Source organism: Vicia villosa, unplaced genomic scaffold (assembly GCF_029867415.1).
Source record: "Vicia villosa cultivar HV-30 ecotype Madison, WI unplaced genomic scaffold, Vvil1.0 ctg.001788F_1_1, whole genome shotgun sequence".
In the NCBI taxonomy this organism is placed as follows: domain Eukaryota; kingdom Viridiplantae; phylum Streptophyta; class Magnoliopsida; order Fabales; family Fabaceae; genus Vicia; species Vicia villosa.
The window spans coordinates 176,447-195,831 of NW_026705726.1; the positions used below are offsets into that span (position 1 = coordinate 176,447).

At 37.9% G+C, this 19,385-nt stretch overlaps 1 pseudogene; it reads left to right on the forward strand.

Moving 5' to 3' along the window:
- Window positions 1-285: 285 nt before the first annotated feature.
- LOC131636563 (adenosylhomocysteinase-like) lies at window positions 286-941 on the forward strand (annotated as a pseudogene).
- Window positions 942-19,385: the final 18,444 nt, after the last annotated feature.

The following is a 19,385-nucleotide window of genomic DNA, read 5'->3' on the forward strand; positions in this document are numbered from 1 at the left end:
TAAGGTAACACTTATAATAGCACTTTTATTTAAAACGCTATTACAAAATGAAAAAGTATTTTGAAAAAATATTTCAGAAGAGTTTAATAGCGCTTTATGAATAAGCGACATTATAGGGGTATACTTTCGATAGCACTTTTGCATAAGCGCTATTATAAAGATAGTCATTTAATAGCAAATCATTAAACAAACGCTATTTAAAGCTTTCTGCAAAATAAATAAAAAAACCCATGTTTTTCTTTCATTTTATGGTTGTGGGCCCCTCATCAACTTCAGACCTCAAAAATGCATTTTGACCTTATCCTTATCGAATACTCAGAAAACACAGCTATTATCATCACCGCTAAGTGGAAATTCTCTTGTCGCACCGAGTTCGGACCATCATAGCCCTTCAAAGGAGCCATAATCACCGTATCTCTTCAGATGACCATCTAAATCTCCGACCTCATCGAAACCCTAACCGCCACCAATGCCGAAGTTCGTCGGTGCTCCCGCAACATTTTTTTAACTTGAAACAATGTAGCCACCGCCTTAGCTCGTGACAGTTCCGTTGTATTTGATTGGAAGGGTGAAACCCTACAGGAGTATTCGTGTGTACGGAACGCGCTTTGGATTGGGGTCCCGGTGGTGGTCCCGATCTGATCGTTGATGATGGTGGTGATGCTACTCTTTTGATCCATTAAGGTGTTAAAGCTGAAGGGCTTTTTGAGAAAACCGGTGAGGTTCTTGATCCTAATTCTACTGATAACGTTGATTTTCAGTTTGTGCTTACCATCATTAGAGATGGGTTGAAGACTAGCCTTCAAATGTACCGTAAGATGAAGGAAAGACTTGTTGGTGTTTCGTAAGAGACTACCACTAGTGTTAAAAGGCTTTATGAGATGCAAGTCAGTGGAACTCTTTTATTCACTGCTATTAATGTCAATGAATCTATCACATAACTTATTGATTGGTCAAGTTGGTCACATTAAGGTCAATAACATGATTTAATTATTTTACATACCTCTTTCCTTGTTACTTTCTTATATCAACAACAAAATTATCTTTTTTAAATGACAATATTCTCTATTATTCTCTGTATTTATAAGCTAAGCTTTATTGCCTATCATGAAATGATATCACTTTTCCATATATGTCATTTACAGGGCTTAAGGAAAATGTAGCAATCAAAGTTAGTGCCATGACTAAGAGTCAAACTTCAACTTCCCAATTTCCAAGGCTTTGTGTCAAAGCTTCACTCAAAGGCGTTGGAGTTGCTGTTGTTGCCACTATTGTAAGTGCAAAGCTATCTAACAATGCCTTGGTTGTTGAAGTGTTTCTTGGTTCTAGTGAAAGGGGTTTGGCTTTTGTTCCGTGTTCTTTCTCAGTGAGCACTAGAGAAACCTTTGTGTTCAAGAACAATGTTGGTTTTCCTCAGAGTTGTCTTTGATGAAGACAAGATTCCAGCTGGAGCTGGAATGATTTGACAAGTCACTGGTAATTAAATTAAAATGCTTTGTCTCTTAAAAATATGATTTGTTCATGTTAATTTTGTTCTTATAGAAGTGCTTACTTTATCAATGTAGTTGTTGTTATGGAATACTATTATGTTGGAGCATATCTTTTAATTCCCACATGATAGTTGTAAGGAAGAGTGACTTAGTGTTAGAATTCACATTGCAGTTTAAGATTTTCAATTGAGACTAATAATATGATTTAGATTCATGTGAATAATAAAAAAATTGTAATTAAATTTTGATTGAGACTAATTGATTGACCATGAGGTTTCTTGCTATGTTTTTTTTCCGGATATATTAAGTTTTAAAATCATTATCGTTTTGTTATTTAATATTAAAATAAATAAAAATAAGAGCATTTAACAACGCTTTTTAAAAAAGTGCTATTAAAGATAGAATCTATCATTCTATAATAGCTTTTTGCCTTTTTTCATAAAAACGCTATTAAATTATATTTTGAAATATTATAAATTTACACAACTAGGCTATGGCATCGCTTTAAAAGAAAACGCTATTATAGTCTTCTGTTTTAATAGCACTTTAAAAGAAAACGCTATTATAGTCTTCTGTTTTAATAGCGCTTAAAAAGCGCTATCTTAGCTATCCAACCTATAATAGTAGGGAATTAATAGTGCTATTAAAGCCCAAAAAAAGCGCTATTAAACATCTTTTTTTGGTGTAGTGTAGGAAGACTCACTGAGATTTAGTAATCTCCCCCCATTCCAACTTATATTTTTCAGGTGATTCGAGGCAGGGTCGAGGCAAGGGTAAGATGACTTAGCTTCGAGTTGGTGTTTCTTGGCGACACGTTCTTTTGTAGTTTATGATCCTTTTACCTTCATATTTTGTATTTTGGATGTGTATTTGTACCTTGTTGGAACCTTTGTATTTTGGCCATGACAGTTTGGACTTTTGTACTTGTACTTATACATTATCCATTCCGCTGCTTATGCTATGATTTTTCGTTACCATTTTAATGCCAGATGCATATATCCTAGGCAATGTATATATGGGGTGTTACACATACTAAGAATGATCAATAAAGAAAGAAAATTCTATACTTGAAAAAGAAAACCAAACACTTAACAAGTGAAGTACTAAAACATATCCTCACATAGAATTTACAATATTTTTGTTTGACAATACCTAGCATTGAGACAAATTTATTGCGTGTGTTTCTTGAATGACATAACTCTATTATAATATTTAATTTAAAATTTTATTTTTATTTTTTATTTAGATGGGTAATGTGTTATTTTAAAAGGTGTCATTGATGGCTATTTTACTAAAGTTCTATCAAGGTTAGAAAATTTGTCTCCTAAAGTTTCAATATAAATCTCTTATTATTTAGTCGTCCGATGTATGACATTTCTAACGAAAAATAATAACGTTTTACATTTTAATGTAAACTTGTTTGTTCATTTGTAATTGATATCGCTGTAACACCCTTCTAAACCCCCTCGGAATTATAATATAATCAGAGTAATTAAACAGCAAGGATGCTACAATTATTAAATAAATAAAACATCAAAGTCGATTGTCATGCTTTTATTAAAAATTAACCAATAACAAACAGGTGTTTAGCACAGCGGAACTTAAAACCAACAGTATTAGGAACATCTCCACATAAAAACTCCATACATAAATCCATAGCCAAAAGGCAACAAGTATAACAAGTAACGCTAAGACTAGTCGATCCCAGTGTTACAATCAGAGCATGACTCGACACGAACTACGGGCTAGCCTATAAGCTATCTTCACCCAATCAAAACGCCGCTACATCCTTAATCTGAAATCATCAAAGTAAGGGTGAGTTTCATTCGAATTAACAACCATTATACAATCATAAGCAATAAAATCTCATAGCAACTATCATCCATTCAACATACATATAATTGGAATTATTATAACAAGCAAGCATCAGTGTATAAACATCATCTATCACACCACACAATCAACCAATTATATCATGTTATAATGCAATGAATGGACTGACACTCATGCATGTGGTACCAAAATTCATGAATCATATCACAGGACTTCTCTCTTTGATACTGCCCTCTAGTCGCTCACACCCCACATGGGCACACGACTACTGCCTCATCGCTCACACCCCACATGGGCACACGATGACTTCCCGCTAATCTCCGCACAATGGGAATTAGCCTTCCAATGCAAATGATTTATGAATAATGCACACATGACACATACTTACATCATCATACATCTTCATCATTCCGATGCTTAACATCGCTTATTACCTCTTTCCAATAACATCACAACAAGTATGGACATGTATAAGCATCATCCAATCATTCACATACATACACCACATCATCACAATAACATACACATCACGTTAATGTTAATTGCCATCATAAACCAATTCAACAATAATTCAATTGAATAAATAAAAAAAGTCGGCTACTGCCCGTATTATTACTTCATCAGATAAAGCATCTCATTAGCTTCGCAACGCCCAAAACGGCACATAAATCGGATACTCGGATCAAAAGTTATGAGTTTTCAAAGATAAAACATTTTTAGAAAAATGCTGCAGGAACCGGGTTGTCCCTACATGGGAACCGGTTCCTGGCAGTCTCCAGAATCACGCCTCGGATTTTTACTATGGGGAACCGGGTTGTCCCTACATGGGAACCGGTTCCCAGCTGCCCAGAATCCATACTTCTCTGTTTTTACAAGGGGGAACCGGTTCGTCCCACATGGGAACCGGTTCCTACGTACCTGCACAGCAAAAATCACCATTTTGACAGCTTTTACCCTATCCCATAACCCCAATTCCAGGTACATACGAACATAGCACACAATTATCATTGTTTTTCACACAATTACACATTCCAAACAAGTTATTGACATGTATTAACATCATATATCACAAGTATCAACAGGATCATGTCAATTCATACAAGATTATCAAAACCTAACAAAATTCCCAACCCGACACGTACGATTGAACTAAACGATAATCCTAATCAATCCTACTACCTACAATCGCATAAGGATCACTAACCCGAAGAATCCTCCCTTACCTCAGAGTCGAATCTTCGAAGTTCTCCTTCCCTTCAGGCTCTTCTCACTTTCACGTGTTCTTCAGTTCCAAAATCTGCTTCTACTGCTTCTTTTCCCAATTCCTTTATTTTATGAAAAATAAAATAAAATATTCTTAATGGGCTTGCTTAGTTAACACCCCCCTTCTACTAACTATCACACTCAGCCCAACACCATATTTTTATTATTTTCCAAATAATTCCCACATATTATTAATTCTAATAATTTAATTAATAAAATAATTAAATTAATACTCTAGAATTAACGGGGTGTTACAACTCTCCCCCACTAAAAGAGTTTTCGTCCTCGAAAACATACCTCAAACGAAGAGTTCGGGATAAGAGTCTTTCATCTGACTTTCCAGCTCCCACGTAACATTTCCACCTGCAGCTCCTCCCAAGCTACTCGGACTAAAGCTATTTCTTTACCACGTAGTTGCTTTATCTTCCGATCTTCAATCCTCATAGGCAACGCCTCAACTGTCATATTATCTCTCACTTGCACATCATCTGCCTGGATTACATGAGACGGATCCGCAATATATTTCCTCAATTGTGATATATGGAATACGTCATGTAGGTTTGCAAGCGTCGTTGGTAAAGCAATACGATAAGCAACCTCTCCTACTCTTTCTGTAATCTGAAACGGACCAATGAAACGCGGCGTCGACTTCTTTGACTTTAGTGCTCGACCAACACCCGTCGTAGGAGTTACTCTCAGAAATACATGATCTCCCTCTTGAAATTCAAGTGTTCTCCGCCTCTTGTCATGATAACTCTTCTGACGACTCTGAGAAGCTTTCATCTTCTCCTGAATCATCTTTATCTTTTGCGTCGTCTCTTGAACAATTTCTGGTCCAATCACTGCACTTTCACCAGATTCATACCAACACAGTGGTGTCCTACACCTTCTACCATACAAAGCTTCAAATGGAGCCATACCAATACTCGAATGGTAGCTATTGTTGTAAGTAAATTCAATCAACGGCAAGTAACTATCCCATGTACCACCTTTTTCCAATACACAAGCACGCAATAGATCTTCCAATGATTGAATCGTCCTTTCAGTCTGTCCATCAGTCTGTGGATGATAAGCAGAACTCAACCTCAATTTAGTACCCAAGGCCTTCTGTAATCCTTCCCAAAATCTGGACGTAAATCTTGGATCTCTATCTGATACTATGCTCGAAGGAATACCATGCAAACTTACTATTTTCTCAATGTACAACTGTGCCAACCTTTCCATCGAATAATCCATCCTCATTGGTATGAAGTGAGCAGACTTCGTCAGTCGATCCACAATAACCCAAATGGCTTCATAGTTCTTAGCTGTTCTTGGCAATCCAGATACAAAGTCCATGGATATGCTATCCCACTTCCACTCAGGAATAAATAAAGGTTGCATAGTTCCATGCGGCTTCTGATGTTCGATCTTTGACTTCTGACAAGTCAAACAAGAATACACAAATTCAGCTATGTCCTTTTTCATTCCAGGCCACCAGAATAACTTCTTCAAATCATGGTACATCTTAGTAGCACCAGGGTGAATACTCAATCCACTACGATGTCCTTCTTCCAAGATACTCTTCTTCAGTTCAGTAACATCAGGAACACAAACACGGTCGCCAAATCTCAAGATGCCATTCTCATCAATTCCGAACTCATCTCCTTTCCCTTTGTTAATTAAAGTCAATTTGTCAACTAGTCCCACATCATCTTTCTGCTTTTCTCTGATCTCATCAAGAATTCCACTTGTCAGCTTTAACATACCTAACTTGATACTATTCGAAGTGCCTTCACATACCAAACTTAAATCCCGGAATTGCTCAATCAGATCTAGTTCTCGCACCATCAACATCGACATATGCAAGGACTTTCTACTCAAAGCGTCAGCAACGACATTCGCCTTACCCGGATGGTAATTCAGCTCAAAGTCATAATCTTTAAGGAACTCTAACCACCTCCTCTGTCTCATATTGAGCTCTTTCTGATCAAATAAGTACTTCAGACTCTTATGATCACTAAACACCTCGAACCGTGAACCATAAAGGTAATGTCTCCACAATTTCAACACAAACACCACCGCGGCCAACTCTAAGTCATGAGTCGGGTAGTTCTTCTCATGCACTTTAAGTTGTCTCGACGCATAAGCAACTACCTGCTGATTCTGCATTAGCACACCTCCAAGTCCCATCAATGAAGCATCACAATACACCACAAAGGATTCTGCCGGATTCGGCAAAATTAAAATAGGAGCACTAATCAGCCTCTTCTTTAATTCTTGGAATCCTTCTTCACATTTCGAGTCCCAAACGAACGCTTGACCCTTCCTAGTCAATTTCGTCAATGGTAGAGCTAACTTTGAAAAACCTTCTATAAACTTCCGATAGTAACCTGCAAGACCCAGAAAGCTACGAATTTCAGTAACGGATTTCGGAGCTTCCCATTGAGACACGGCTTCTACCTTTGTCGGATCTACGGCAATACCATTCTCGGAAATTACATGACCCAGGAAACTCACTTCCTTTAACCAGAAATCACATTTCGACAGTTTGGCATAAAGCTTCTTCTCTTTCAACACTCCCAGTACAATTCTGAGATGCTCTGCATGTTCCTCTTCACTTTTGGAATATATCAGAATGTCGTCAATGAACACCACAACGAATTTATCAAGATAAGGATGAAAAATTCTATTCATATATTCCATGAAAACACCAGGTGCGTTAGTAACTCCAAACGGCATCACAGTGTATTCATAATGACCATACCTCGTTCTGAACGCAGTTTTCTGAATATCGTCCGCCTTCACACGAATTTGATGATACCCGGACCTCAAATCAATTTTACTGAATATACTAGCTCCGACCAACTGATCCATCAAATCATCAATCCTCGGCAGTGGATACCGATTCTTGATTGTAACTTTATTCAGTTGTCTGTAGTCTACACACAACCTCATAGATCCTTCCTTCTTCTTTACTAATAACACCGGTGCACCCCATGGTGATACACTTGGACGAATGAACTCCTTCTCCAACAATTCTTCTAATTGACTCTTCAATTCGGTCAATTCAGATGCCGACATTCTATAAGGTGCCATCGATATAGGACTGGTTCCAGGAACTAACTCAATAGCAAACTCTACTTCCCTTTCAGGTGGTAGCTCTCTAACATCTTCTGGAAACACTTCTGGAAATTCTCGTACCACCGGTAATTCATTACTCACCACTCTTCCTTTCACTTCCATTGATGCAAGGAGCATGAACATGGCTGCCCCGTCTTGAATAGCTTCACCCACTTGTCTTGCAGTCATTGCCAACTGATCGACATTAACTTCTTCAGGAAAGATGACCGTCTTCGTAAAACAGTTGATATGAACTCGGTTAAATTGCAACCAGTTCATCCCCAAAATAATGTCAAGTTGTTTGAGCGGAAGGCACACTAAGTCCATTCCAAACTTCCTACCAAATATATCAACAGGACAGTTCAAACATGCAGATGAAGTGGTCACTGAACCCGACGCAGGAGTGTCAATAACCATACTTCCACTAATCTTTGATATCTCTAAATTTAGCCTCTTAGCACAGTCCAATGAAATAAACGAGTGAGTCGCACCAGTATCAATAATCGCAATTAAAGGTGTGTTATGTATGAAACACGTACCTTTAATCAGTCTATCCTCCGGAGTAGTTTCTGGTCCAGACAAAGCAAAGACTTTCCCTCCAGCTTGGTCCTTCTTTGGTTTGGTGCACTGCGGACTGATATGACCCTCTTCTCCACAGTTATAGCAAGTTACTGTTCTCATTTTGCAGTCAGCAGCAATATGACCCATTCTGTTACACTTGAAGCACTTCTTCTCTTCTTTCTTGCACTCATTCCTCTTATGTCCTGTTTCACCACAGTTGAAGCACCTAACGGGAGCACCAGAATCTCCCCCACTAGGCCTTTTCCAATTACCAGCTCTTGGGTTTCCCCTACCATATGGTGTACCTCTGCCCATAGGTTTCTTCCCCTTCTTATCAACTAACTCGCGAGAGTGAGATGATTTCAGCTTAAGACTGTCTTCCTCAAAGATTCTGCTACAGTCCACTAAATCAGCAAATCGGCGAATCCTTTGATACCTGATACCCTGCTTGATCTCATCACGAAGACCATTCTCAAACTTGATACACTTAGAGAATTCTCCAGCTGCATCATTGGTGTAGTGCACGTAGTGCTTAGCCAATTCCACAAATTTGGAAGCATATTCCGGCACTGTCATACTACCCTGTTTCAGTTCCAAGAACTCAATTTCCTTCTTTCCCCGCACATTGTAACACCCCATAATTTCAGTTTATTAATTTAATTTGGATTTAAATTAAATAATTGGAATTTTAGTATTTTTATTTGGAATTATTTGGAAAATGGTGAAATATTGACATTTGGGCCTAGAGTGGTGATTAGCAGAAGAGGGGGTGTTGACTAAGCAAGCCCATTATAATATTTATTTTATTTTTCATAAAATAAGGAATTTGGGGAAAAGAGGAAGCAGAAGCAGGAACTGAGTCTGAAGAAAGGAGAACACGTGAAAGTGAGAAGAGCCAAAGGGGAAGAGAACCTTCGAAGTTCGACTCTGAGGTAAGGGGGGATTCTTCGGGTTAGTATTCCTTATGTGATTGTAGGTAGTATGATTGATTAGGATTGTTGTCTAGTTCAATCGTACGTGTCGGGTTTGGGAATTTTGTTAGGTTTTGATAATCTTGTATGAATTGGCATGATTTTGTTGATACTTGTGATATATGATGTTAATACATGTCAATAACTTGTTTGAAATGTGTAATTGTATGAAAAACAATGATATTTGTGTGTATGTTCGTATGTACCTGAAATTGGGGTATTGGGATATGGTAAATGCTGTCAAAATGGTGATTTTTGCTGTGCAGGTACGTAGGAACCGGTTCCCATGTGGGACGAACCGGTTCCCCCTTGTAAAAACAGAGAAATATGGATTCTGGGTAGCTGGGAACCGGTTCCCATGTAGGGACAACCCGGTTCCCCATAGTAAAAATCAGAGACGTGACTTTGAAGCTGCCAGGAACCGGTTCCCACGTAGGGACAACCCCGTTCCTGCAGCATTTTTCTAAAAATTTTTTATCTTTGAAAACTCATAACTTTTGATCTGAGTATCCGATTTATGTGCCGTTTTGGGCGTTGCGAAGCTAATGAGATGCTTTATCTGATGAATTGATAAAATGGGCAATAGCCAACTTTACTTTTTAAACTCGATTTAATTATTAATGAATTGAAAGATAGTATATGTATATGTGCTTATATACATGACTATTGATGCATGTTCTGTATTGGTGATGAGATTGTGATATTCATTGGGTGATGTTGGTTTATAACATGTCGTAAATGAATACATGTTTTGTGATTATGTTGTTGGGTTGTTTGATAATTGGTTACATTGTGTGCAATGAGGTTAGATGTAACGATGCATGAACGTGGTGATGATTGATGATTTATGAATGTTAATATACTGTTGATATTAACATGTGAACTGTGGTGAATGTATGTGTGATATGTTTGTATGAATGCTAAGAATATATACATGCTTATTGGTGATGATTTGGTGATGATAATGAGACGATGTGTTACATCGGATTGGTGATGTTGTAAGCATGTTATATGTTGCATTCATTGGCATACATTTTTGGTGATGGATCCCGGTGATGAAAGTGGATCAAAATGGTGAGCATGATTCCCAGTGTGTGGAATCGGTGTTGGATAAAATGGTGAGCATGATTCCCAGTGTGTGGAATCGGTGCTGGATATTTTGGTGAGCATGATTCCCAGTGTGTGGAATCGGTGCTGGATATTTGGTGAGCATGATTCCCTGTGTGTGGAATCGGTGCTGGTTAAACTGTATCTCAGTGATGAGGATATCAGTTGGATGGGTATATCCCATGTATGGTACCACATGCATAGTGTCAGTTTAATCATATGCATTGGTTATAACATGATTGGATGGAATTCAGTGTTATGCCTTGGTGTGTTTATATGATTGATGTATTAAGAATATGTTGTTAATATAACTTGATCATTGGTATAATTGATGAGTTGTGGGCCGATGGCCAATATTGTTGGATTGATGTTTACTTGTTGTAATAATTCTGATTATATGTATGATTGAGTGGATGATAATTACTATGAGATTTTATTGCTTATGATTGCATAATGCTTATTAATTCGAATGAAACTCACCCTTACTTTGATGATTTCAGATTAAGGATGTAGCGGCGTCTTGATTGGGTGAAGATAGCTTATAGGCTAGCCCTTAGTTCGTGTCGAGTCATGCTCTGATTGTAACACTGGGGAACGCTAGTTTAGAGACGAATTATTATGTCGGTCTTTGTTGTTTATAATTGTATTAGAGAACTTGCATGAATGATGATGATTATGCAATGTTATGAATTATAATCCGCTGTGTTGAACATGAATTGTATTTATGTTAAATGGTTCCTCGTGTGGCATGACAAATGACTATAGTATTTTATGTTAAAGAAGTTGTGACATCCTTGTATTTCATGTTTACTCTGAATTTTTATTATATTTTCCGTGGGGGTTTTAGAAGGGTGTTACAATAGTGGTATCAGAGCATAGTCGGTCCTTGTGACCAGAGTCTTGTTGTTAATTCCTGTCGGTATGCGACATGTGTGAGAAACACTGTCGGTACCCAGTGTGTTCTAACGGTTTGCTTGCAGAAGTGGGATTGAAAGTAGTGGGGGAGAAGTCATGCTTCTCGGATATGTCTCAGATGCAAGATGTTAGAGAGATGAGTGGGGCAGTAGTACAAGAGTGTGGAGTTATTGTTTTCTGAAGCGAAGGTGACATGGACTGAAGACCGTGGTTGTTGTTCAGTCGGAGTGTCTCGGAGTAGATGATGGTTATTTCTGAGAAATGGAATTTGGAAGTTGTGATGCCTCAAGTGCTACTGACGTACTGCGATGTTGTTGTATGAGTAGCCCTATGTAAAAGGTTGTTGTTGAAGCAGTGATTAAAAGAAGTATTGTCGTAGACCTTGTCGTAGGATTACTAGTAAGTAATTGAGATGATGGGAGAGGTTATCGATGTTGTTGAGAAAGTTTCGAAGTGCGAGTAATGCAAAGAGACGAATATGATCTCAAGGATAAGAAGGTTGATGATGGCGTACATGAATTTGGTTTCAGGATGTTGCAGAAATCGAACTTCAGCGATGAAATGTGTTGTTTAAGTTATAAGAAGTTTGGAAGCGAAGAGATGTGATAAGATGATGTTAATAATGATATTAATTTGAAGAGGATGAGTTTTGGAGCAGAATTTTCGTAAGCAAATCGCATGAAGATTGCTGACTCGTTATGAAATTTCGAAAATTCATAACTGGAGTTCTGGACATCCGATTTGAGTTCCGTTTGAAGCGTCGGAAAGCTAACGAGATGAACTTTGTTATAAAAATAGTTGCAGTAGCTGTAACATATTTAATGGTGTCAGGATGATGTTAGAAAGGGGTGAAGTTACGATTGCACTTGCTCTTAGAACTAGACTGTTCATTGGTGCTACATGGGATGTCAGTGTCAGAGTTGAACGGAATAAAGGAATAATTAAAGACTTGTTGATAAGAAATTCTAGGAATTAAATGTGCCAATTGAAGAGTTTGGAGATATTGTATAGAATGTCGCAGCATGGTGTCGGTGTTGCAAATTTGGATAACGATTGGAAACGTCCGTATCTTGAGCTCTGAATGTCAGATTAATGTACCGTTTGAATCCACGAAGAGGAGAGATTATGTTCTACCTTATGGAAGAGTTATAAATACCATAGAGTGGTCCTATGAGGAGATATTATGATGTTGGATAAAGAGGCTATACTAGTGTTGAAATAGGAATGCTTATTACCGCGATTGTTCGGAACGAAGTCGAGTAGAATATGTCCTTAATAAATAAGCGGATAAAGATGATTTAAATATTGATGGATTTGAGTGATGAAGGAATCATTAGAAAAAGTGAAATAGACTTTGGAACCATTTGTGGTATATTGTGATGCGTCGTTGATGGGTTTGGATGGTGTATTGATGTAAAATCAGTAAGTAGTAACTTATGCGTCGGGATGATTGAAAGCGCAGGAAGGGAATTATCCGACCCATGACTTAGAGTTGACGACTGTGGTTTTGTTTGTGGCAACATTATTTGTATGGTTGAGGTTGGAAGTGTTTAGTGACCATAAGAGTCTGGAGTACCTGTTTGATCAGCAAGGGCTTAATGTGAAGCAATAGACATGGTTAGATTTTTCTTGGATTATCATCTTGGTGAGGAAGATGTTGTGTCAATGCACTGAGTAGGGAACCTCTAAAAAGATCGATGCTGATGGAGAAAGAGTTGGATTTAATTGAACAATTCAGAGAATTAAGTTTGGTATGAGAAGGTGCTCCTAATAATGTTAGATTGGGTATACTGAAACTGACTAATGGTATTCCTGACGAGAATAGAGAAAGTCAGAAAGCTGATGTTGAGTTGATCGACAAGTCGACTTTGAATTACTAAGGTAAAGACGGTGAATTCGGAATTGAGGAGGATGGTGTAATGAGGCCTAGAAGTCGCAGTTGTGTTCCAGATGTTACCGAGTTAAGAAGGAATATTCTAGAAGAAGGACACCGTAGAGAATTATTAGACTATGACGACGTTAATGAGTTTGGGTGCAAACTCGGAAAAGACGCTATTATGTAGTAACAACTGTTTATGCTTACATATGATTGTCGGCTACCTATTGACAAATTGAGGACTTGATCACCCTTAATCTCTTGTTGATAATAGGCGGAATTATAAAGATAGTATAAGATTGCTTGTTACCTTAATGGTATAAGATGTGATGAATGCTGAGATGTGAGAATGACCACTCACCATATTGTGGAAAATTAAGAAGAAGTGAATATGAAGGAGTGCAAAGCATTGGACGGTGACTTAAGACGAGTAGTCGTAGTCGTACAGCGAAAGTATGATGTAAAGTGGTGTAATGAGTGCTACTCGTGAGCAGTCAGAATTAATATGTCGGGGTTCTACATGGAGAATATGTGTTTATCTATATGTTGGGTTTAGAATCTCGTGGACGTAAGGATGTCGTGCCAAAGGATTATGACCTTTTGAATAATTGCCGAGATGATGGATATCCTATTACGGTTGTACGTAATTAACGAGTAGGCATTCGGAGAAGTTAAGAAGAAGAATTGATATTACATGATGCTATAATAATCTTATGATGTTGTAAGGTATTGTGTGGATTTCTAATTGAAATGAAGGATTATACTCTACGAAGGACGAAGTTGATTTGATTCTTAGTGGAGAGTGGGACTCAATTGAGCTATCTTGTAAGCAATGGTATATTGAGGATAATGAGCTATGTAATTATAATTACTGATGTGTGCTTGTTCCAATGGTGGGAATGTTTTTAATAGATGTAGTAACTCGGGTATTTGCTCTGAGTAAGTGTAAGTATTACTTTATCGCTCAATTGGAAGAGTGTGTCTAAGGTTGGTACGTGGGTAAATGGAATCTATTACTACAGTGTTGATCAGTTGCGATCATACCATGGATTGTGTAATTGTATTATTCAGTTGTTGAGCGTACTGTATGGATCGCACCTCGAAGTTTCATTGTTGTAACCGTTGGAGTTATAGCAAGTGGTACACCTGGGGATGGTCAAATGCGACGTAAGAGCTGAGATTGAATGCATGAGACATGCTTATGTTGGTTATGTCAGATGAACTTGGAGATTCAACTAAGAAAGTGTTAACGGAGAATGGGGGAGTCAAATGAAGTACTCCTATCCCGAGACTTTTCGTCTAAGGTATGTTTTCGAGGACGAAAACTCTTTTAGTGGGGGAGAGTTGTAACACCCCATAATTTCAGTTTATTAATTTAATTTGGATTTAAATTAAATAATTGGAATTTTAGTATTTTTATTTGGAATTATTTGGAAAATGGTGAAATATTGACATTTGGGCCTAGAGTGGTGATTAGCAGAAGAGGGGGTGTTGACTAAGCAAGCCCATTATAATATTTATTTTATTTTTCATAAAATAAGGAATTTGGGGAAAAGAGGAAGCAGAAGCAGGAACTGAGTCTGAAGAAAGGAGAACACGTGAAAGTGAGAAGAGCCAAAGGGGAAGAGAACCTTCGAAGTTCGACTCTGAGGTAAGGGGGGATTCTTCGGGTTAGTATTCCTTATGTGATTGTAGGTAGTATGATTGATTAGGATTGTTGTCTAGTTCAATCGTACGTGTCGGGTTTGGGAATTTTGTTAGGTTTTGATAATCTTGTATGAATTGGCATGATTTTGTTGATACTTGTGATATATGATGTTAATACATGTCAATAACTTGTTTGAAATGTGTAATTGTATGAAAAACAATGATATTTGTGTGTATGTTCGTATGTACCTGAAATTGGGGTATTGGGATATGGTAAATGCTGTCAAAATGGTGATTTTTGCTGTGCAGGTACGTAGGAACCGGTTCCCATGTGGGACGAACCGGTTCCCCCTTGTAAAAACAGAGAAATATGGATTCTGGGTAGCTGGGAACCGGTTCCCATGTAGGGACAACCCGGTTCCCCATAGTAAAAATCAGAGACGTGACTTTGAAGCTGCCAGGAACCGGTTCCCACGTAGGGACAACCCCGTTCCTGCAGCATTTTTCTAAAAATTTTTTATCTTTGAAAACTCATAACTTTTGATCTGAGTATCCGATTTATGTGCCGTTTTGGGCGTTGCGAAGCTAATGAGATGCTTTATCTGATGAATTGATAAAATGGGCAATAGCCAACTTTACTTTTTAAACTCGATTTAATTATTAATGAATTGAAAGATAGTATATGTATATGTGCTTATATACATGACTATTGATGCATGTTCTGTATTGGTGATGAGATTGTGATATTCATTGGGTGATGTTGGTTTATAACATGTCGTAAATGAATACATGTTTTGTGATTATGTTGTTGGGTTGTTTGATAATTGGTTACATTGTGTGCAATGAGGTTAGATGTAACGATGCATGAACGTGGTGATGATTGATGATTTATGAATGTTAATATACTGTTGATATTAACATGTGAACTGTGGTGAATGTATGTGTGATATGTTTGTATGAATGCTAAGAATATATACATGCTTATTGGTGATGATTTGGTGATGATAATGAGACGATGTGTTACATCGGATTGGTGATGTTGTAAGCATGTTATATGTTGCATTCATTGGCATACATTTTTGGTGATGGATCCCGGTGATGAAAGTGGATCAAAATGGTGAGCATGATTCCCAGTGTGTGGAATCGGTGTTGGATAAAATGGTGAGCATGATTCCCAGTGTGTGGAATCGGTGCTGGATATTTTGGTGAGCATGATTCCCAGTGTGTGGAATCGGTGCTGGATATTTGGTGAGCATGATTCCCTGTGTGTGGAATCGGTGCTGGTTAAACTGTATCTCAGTGATGAGGATATCAGTTGGATGGGTATATCCCATGTATGGTACCACATGCATAGTGTCAGTTTAATCATATGCATTGGTTATAACATGATTGGATGGAATTCAGTGTTATGCCTTGGTGTGTTTATATGATTGATGTATTAAGAATATGTTGTTAATATAACTTGATCATTGGTATAATTGATGAGTTGTGGGCCGATGGCCAATATTGTTGGATTGATGTTTACTTGTTGTAATAATTCTGATTATATGTATGATTGAGTGGATGATAATTACTATGAGATTTTATTGCTTATGATTGCATAATGCTTATTAATTCGAATGAAACTCACCCTTACTTTGATGATTTCAGATTAAGGATGTAGCGGCGTCTTGATTGGGTGAAGATAGCTTATAGGCTAGCCCTTAGTTCGTGTCGAGTCATGCTCTGATTGTAACACTGGGGAACGCTAGTTTAGAGACGAATTATTATGTCGGTCTTTGTTGTTTATAATTGTATTAGAGAACTTGCATGAATGATGATGATTATGCAATGTTATGAATTATAATCCGCTGTGTTGAACATGAATTGTATTTATGTTAAATGGTTCCTCGTGTGGCATGACAAATGACTATAGTATTTTATGTTAAAGAAGTTGTGACATCCTTGTATTTCATGTTTACTCTGAATTTTTATTATATTTTCCGTGGGGGTTTTAGAAGGGTGTTACACACATCTTCAGGAAAGTACTTCCTCAGAAATTCTCTCTTGAATATGGCCCAAGTTATAGCAATCCCATCTGAATCTAACTCAGTCCTAGTAGTAACCCACCAGTCATCAGCTTCTTCTGATAGCATGTGAGTACCGTACCTCACCTTCAGATTCTCTGCACAATCGATCACTCGGAAGATCCTCTCGATCTCTTTCAACCATTTCTGAGCACCATCAGGGTCATGAGTGCCTTTGAACAGTGGAGGATTGTTCCTCTGAAAGCTGTTCAACTGCCTGTCAGCACCAATCGCAGCTCCATTAGCATTCCCTCCCAATACACCAGCAATCATGCCTAGAGCCTCTGCGATAGCATCATCGTTCCTTCCACCTCTTCCAGCCATTGTTCTGCTAAATCACAAAACAATCTCATCAGAATAGAAGTATCGACAGTGTTTACCTTACACTAGTCGCATACAAGGGAACACTGACACTAAGACTCTGACTCAAACGACCGACTATGCTCTGATACCACTATTGTAACACCCTTCGAAACCCCCTCGGAATTATAATATAATCAGAGTAATTAAACAGCAAGGATGCTACAATTATTAAATAAATAAAACATCAAAGTCGATTGTCATGCTTTTATTAAAAATTAACCAATAACAAACAGGTGTTTAGCACAGCGGAACTTAAAACCAACAGTATTAGGAACATCTCCACATAAATACTCCATACATAAATCCATAGCCAAAAGGCAACAAAGTATAACAAGTAACGCTAAGACTAGTCGATCCCAGTGTTACAATCAGAGCATGACTCGACACGAACTACGGGCTAGCCTATAAGCTATCTTCACCCAATCAAAACGCCGCTACATCCTTAATCTGAAATCATCAAAGTAAGGGTGAGTTTCATTCGAATTAACAACCATTATACAATCATAAGCAATAAAATCTCATAGCAACTATCATCCATTCAACATACATATAATTGGAATTATTATAACAAGCAAGCATCAGTGTATAAACATCATCTATCACACCACACAATCAACCAATTATATCATGTTATAATGCAATGAATGGACTGACACTCATGCATGTGGTACCAAAATTCGTGAATCATATCACAGGACTTCTCTCTTTGATACTGCCCTCTAGTCGCTCACACCCCACATGGGCACACGACTACTGCCTCATCGCTCACACCCCACATGGGCACACGATGACTTCCCGCTAATCTCCGCACAATGGGAATTAGCCTTCCAATGCAAATGATTTATGAATAATGCACACATGACACATACTTACATCATCATACATCGTCATCATTCCGATGCTTAACATCGCTTATTACCTCTTTCCAATAACATCACAACAAGTATGGACATGTATAAGCATCATTCAATCATTCACATACATACACCACATCATCACAATAACATACACATCACGTTAATGTTAATTGCCACCATAAACCAATTCAACAATAATTCAATTGAATAAATAAATAAGTCGGCTACTGCCCGTATTATTACTTCATCAGATAAAGCATCTCATTAGCTTCGCAACGCCCAAAACGGCACATAAATCGGATACTCGGATCAAAAGTTATGAGTTTTCAAAGATAAAACATTTTTAGAAAAATGCTGCAGGAACCGGGTTGTCCCTACATGGGAACCGGTTCCTGGCAGTCTCCAGAATCACGCCTCGGATTTTTACTATGGGGAACCGGGTTGTCCCTACATGGGAACCGGTTCCCAGCTGCCCAGAATCCATACTTCTCTGTTTTTACAAGGGGGAACCGGTTCGTCCCACATGGGAACCGGTTCCTACGTACCTGCACAGCAAAAATCACCATTTTGACAGCTTTTACCCTATCCCATAACCCCAATTCCAGGTACATACGAACATAGCACACAATTATCATTGTTTTTCACACAATTACACATTCCAAACAAGTTATTGACATGTATTAACATCATATATCACAAGTATCAACAGAATCATGTCAATTCATACAAGATTATCAAAACCTAACAAAATTCCCAACCCGACACGTACGATTGAACTAAACGATAATCCTAATCAATCCTACTACCTACAATCGCATAAGAATCACTAACCCGAAGAATCCCCCCTTACCTCAGAGTCGAATCTTCGAAGTTCTCCTTCCCTTCAGGCTCTTCTCACTTTCACGTGTTCTTCAGTTCCAAAATCTGCTTCTACTGCTTCTTTCCCCAATTTCTTTATTTTATGAAAAATAAAATAAAATATTCTTAATGGGCTTGCTTAGTTAACACCCCCCCTTCTATTAACTATCACACTCAGCCCAACACCATATTTTTATTATTTTCCAAATAATTCCCACAGATTATTAATTCTAATAATTTAATTAATAAAATAATTAAATTAATACTCTAGAATTAACGGGGTGTTACATGAAGCTCCCATGTGATCTTGTACCATGTTGCTTATTTGTGAAGAAATGAAAAAATTGGAGTTCCAATGGCAAGTTACAAGTTAAAGCATGCCTCCATGACTTTATTCTGAGTTTGGAGAGCTTTCTTGTGGTGTTCAATTTTCTTTTGGCGCAGAAGAGACATTGTAGTGGCTCAAGGAGTGGACT